Source organism: Sturnira hondurensis, unplaced genomic scaffold, assembly GCF_014824575.4.
Source record: "Sturnira hondurensis isolate 20B ecotype Veracruz unplaced genomic scaffold, ASM1482457v3 Scaffold0004152, whole genome shotgun sequence".
In the NCBI taxonomy this organism is placed as follows: Eukaryota; Metazoa; Chordata; class Mammalia; order Chiroptera; family Phyllostomidae; genus Sturnira; species Sturnira hondurensis.
Window position 1 is genome coordinate 7,538,857 of NW_028076783.1, and position 4,903 is coordinate 7,543,759.

Consider the following 4,903-nt stretch of genomic DNA (forward strand, 5'->3'; position numbering starts at 1 on the left):
CCATGGCCTGGGAACACCTGCTCCACAGATGCTCAGGCCTAGCTGGACCCACCCAGAAGCAAAAGTTCACGAGCAGCCTCTTGTCATTTTGTGGCTCCCCCTGCATCCTGACTCCTTGGGTGCTGACTGACACGGTAACTGCTAGGCCTCCTTGCTTAGCTGTCTCCAGGGGAGACAGATCTGCTTCCATGCCTCTAGGTCCAGGAGATCCTCATGGCTGGACTCCAAAGGATCTGCCTTGGTGCCAAGTGTCCCAGAGTCAGCAGAGGAAATGCAGAGCTGGACCACTGGGCACCATGGGGCAGTGCAGCCACGCAGAACAGAGCCTGCTGAGAAAGAAGGGTCAGGGCACCAATTTGCTCTCTATAAAGCTGTCTCAGAAGTCTGTTGGCAGGATTGCCAACTTTAGCCCAGATTAGCTCAGGTGAGAAGATCATTCTGTGGAAATCTAGGCAGACTGACTGCCTCCTCCCTGTAGAGTGTCCTCCTCATTCTCCTCTCTGAAGATCATGTTGATACTGATGAGGACCATCAGGAAGACTCGCCGAGGCTCTCTGCTGAGTGGCTTGTGGTTTTTCTCATTTAATGCTAACACACAGTTTTGATCTCAACTTTGTAAGTGAGGGCATTCAAGCTTAGAGAGTTTAAGAACTTTTCAGGAGGGTACATGACACACTGGAGTGTCAGAATTTAAACCCAATCAGACACCAGACTCCAGAGATTTGAGTGTTTAACCAAATCATAGCATAGCCTACTGTGCTGTTAAAATCACACCTGACTCCAAGGCCTCATTCCAATATTGCCTCTAATGTGAAGCTTTCCTTGACTGCACTTTCCATCCCTCTGTATGTCACACATTACTGCCCTGAACAGTAGTTTTTATTCATTGATTCATTCACTTGCTCATTCATTCAACATTTATTGCATGCAAGCTGCTCTTTGATGAAGAACTCTGCACCTCCTCTTGGGAAGCTCTCTGTCCAGTTACTATAGGAAACTGCTATGTGAGATGTCTGATATGTTCATATTTCTGTCTGCTTGAAACAGTAGCCCTCATTGCTTCCAAGGAGAGAGAGAGAGGAAGAGAGAGAGAGTTGGTCTTTCCTATAGTCAGACCATCAAAGCTGCTTAACAATTGAAGTCAGGCATATGGAAATTCAGAAATAGCAGGGAGTTCCGTCAGGCAAAGCAGAGCTGGAGGGAGAGTGTTCACAATTCCTGCCCCTCTCCCCGAGGCAATCCTGCAGAGCTAAATTGCCTTCCGAGTCCTCTGAAAAGAGAGGAATGATCTGCTGACCCTGTGCTCCTTGTGACTGCTGCTGGGGGCTTTTGCCAAGTGTTTATGGAGTCACTGTAGGCAAAGCCCTGCTCCTTCCTCCATGGCCATGCCGTTCCAGCACCTCCAAGACTAACCTGCCTAGGACTTTTTTAGAGGGAGCCAGGGTTAGGCTGTGCCCTGTGGATGGAATTCCCAGCCCAGGTCCAAGAGAAGCCCTCCCCATTCCCATTCCCATCCCACTTGGCGGTAACTGCATGGTATTTCCTTAGACAATTAGAAAACATTTCAAAAAGTAAAATGGAGTCACAGGAATATAATGTCATGGCATAGAAAATCTAGTCAATAATATTGTAATAATTATGTATGGTACCAGGTGGGCACTTTGTAAAGTATATGATTGTCTAACTACTATGTTATACACCTGAAGCTAATACAAAATAATATTGAATGTAAATTATAATTAAAAAATAAAAATTAAAAAAGAGAGAGTGGGAGGAAATTTGCTGAAAAGAGCCCCAGGCAGGCTGCTTAGAAACTTTATTCCCTTTGTTCAGTCCCTTCCCCCAAAAGATATGATAAGTTCTTAGGAAACCAGCTGGAGGCAATGGTTCTCAGGTTTTTTTATGGAACAAACAGAACTGTGAGAATCACTGCAAATTTACAAACTCTCCCCACAAAAATCCCTCCTCTTCTACACATAGCTTGGGATACAATTTAAGCGTATTTAAGAGCTTTCTGAAGTTCATGCATGGACCCAAAGTTTGATGTCCCCAAAGTGTTGTATGCAAACATGATGATTTTAGGTGGCACGTGGACAAATATTGGTGTACATTTACATTTCTGAGTATTTATTTTAATATGCACCAAAATCATAACACATCAAATTTGTTATCACGTAGGTGTTTTGGGATGCGGCTAACTAAAAAATGATGACTACAATTGAAGTCAGTTTTAAAGGGAGCATTAAGTAAGCCATCAGTGAATGGTTTGGGGGACCTGTGGCTATAGAAAGGCGAGGAAGCACCAGCTGGAGGCTTAGCTGCCCTGTCCTCATTTGTGGCATCTCCAAACTGATTAAAAAGCCTCATTGCATAGCCCTGGCTGGTGTAGCTCAGTGGATTGAGTGCTGACCTGTGAACCAAAGGGTTCCTGGTTTGATTCCCAGTCAGGGCACCTTGCTGGGTTGTGGGCCAGGTCCGCAGTAGGGGGTGTGTGAAAGGTAACCACACATTGATGTTTCTCTTTCTCTCTCCCTTATTCTCTCTCTAAAAATAAATAAAGTCTTTAAAAAAATCCTCATTGCACAAATTGAGGAAACTGAGGCCTAGAGAGTTAAGAGAGTTAAGTTAACCTAGGCATTCGGTAGTCCTGGCATAGCAGATTCCTTAGCCAGGGCTTTTTCTTCCTTTCTTTTTTAAAGTATCATTTGTTTTCTTGCTTTGTACCTGTGCAGTAATAATCTCACAGAACAAAAAGAACAAAAAGGGGTTCACCTGGGTTCATTCTGGGAGGAAAGAGAAGCCAGGTAGAATGTTGTCATTTTATAAAGGTTTTTACAAGTGTTTTCCTTACTCTCTTCTCCCTGCTTATATTTCTAAATAAAAAAAAAATGTTTCAAGATGCTTGTCATTCCTCCCACATTGTTCTCAGTTTGCCTACAAAGAGTATCAGGAAATGATTTGACGTTCTCCCCTGAGGATATTCTACTTGGCTGGAGTCAAATACAGAATCAACTTTGCATGTTATGAAGCTTCTTTTAATTCAGTTGACATGGTGCTTGCTGGTCTGGTTGGCAGGTTGAAAACTAATGGTGAATAATCTGAACACTTTAAGTTCTCTGCCTGGGTTAGCCCCACCAGAACATTGCTCTGGTTGTGAATACACTTTGCATTAAGAGGGACATGGACCTAGGGGAGCTAGGCCAGAAAGGGTGACAGGCCAGAGGAAACTGCAGCTGGGATCAGAGGGGCAGCAACAGCTGAAGGAACTGGCATTGGCCAGTGGCTTGCAGATGACTCCACGGGCACTCCAAGGTCACCATGTGCAGCTCACTGAGGACCGTGGGGAAACAGGGAAGGGCGGGCAGGCACGCCATGCTGCAGGCCTGCTATGCTCCTGGTGGCAGAATGCGTGGCATGTGGAACAGTGTGTGTGTGTGGGGGGGCACCTGGGGAAAGTGACAGGGAGGCAGCAGCTCAAGGTAACTGTGGTCACACAGGAATGCAGGCTAGCAATCTGAATTTTTGTATGACATCTGATTTCTGAATGATGGCAATACATTTTAAAAATATTTGAAAGCATCATGTGGCCAAACAAAACACACCTGTGAGTCAGATCTGACCTGTTGACTACATTTTGTAACTTCTGTCTCTACAATCATGAGTTATTTGGGGTTCCTGGTTGCTGACTAGTCTGGAGTCCAAGCCAGGGATCCCCTTTTTTCTGGGGGGTTTCTATGGCAAGGCTCCACATTCAGGGTGAATTAGAACAGCATCTTCACCCCTCTTTAGAGCCGAGTGACATGTTCCAAGAGTTGGAGGACTCCTAGCGGGGAAAGGAGGGCCAGGCAATGCCAGGGAACCTGGCAGAGGTGACACAATTTCTGGAACCATCACGGATGCAGAGGCGGAACATCCGAGTTGTCATTACCTCCTGCAGTCCCCCAGGTGCATGTGCTGGAACAAGTTAGCTTTTCTAGGTCTATTTCTTCCTCTCTACAACAAGAGATGGGCTTGGGTGGGGTTCCGTGATCTTGCGACCATCACTTCTCCTTAACTTCAACCTCACCCCTACAGGACTTTCAGTCCCTAAGCCTGTGTCCCTTTCTGCAGTGGGTTCCCACCAACCCTAAGAAATCCTTCTGCAGACCCTGTCTGGGTCAGGTTGCCCTCTTCCAGTCATCTTAGGAACCTCTCTACTTGTAATGTCTTCCTTTTTTCTTTCCCTACCAACTCCTCCTCATCTACTCCCTGGGCAGGCTTCTCCTGACCCCAGGCCAGGTCTGTTCCCGGTCTGGAAGGCTTTCCTTGGAGTACTTACTATATCTGTGCTTCTCATTTCTGTGTGATCACCAGATGAGTATCTCACTGGGTCACATTGTCCTGATGGTGTCTCCCAACCTTGCTGAAATTCAGTGATTCTGGGGTAACCAGCCGATAACGTCACAGCACAGAGAGCAGTGGTTCTCCAGTTTTATTTCTGCCCCAAAGCACCGAAGAGATTACAACACGTGTCCACACTACCTGGGCCTACTGGATTCCGAATCACTCACACAGAGGAGAAGGGCACAAACCTGATCTTGACTCTTTCCCCCTGTGGCCTGTTAGCTGTGTGGCTTTTTAGATAAGCCCCAACAAACTTCAGTTTTCTCGACTGTAACCTGGAAACAACAACCAGATCACTACAAAACAGTTGTGCAGTACATGGAGACTGAATTGTGGGTCAGAACATCCTTATGCTATGAATCCTGGCTGGAGTTTAGGGTGTTTGCTCTCTTCACTGGTTGGCACTCTCTCTCTACCAAAGGACTAAGGGAGATGGCAAAGTTGGTGTTCTCATCTGGGGGCATTTTACCTCCAGGGGATGTTTTGCAATGTTTGAAAACACTTCAGCATGTCACAGTGT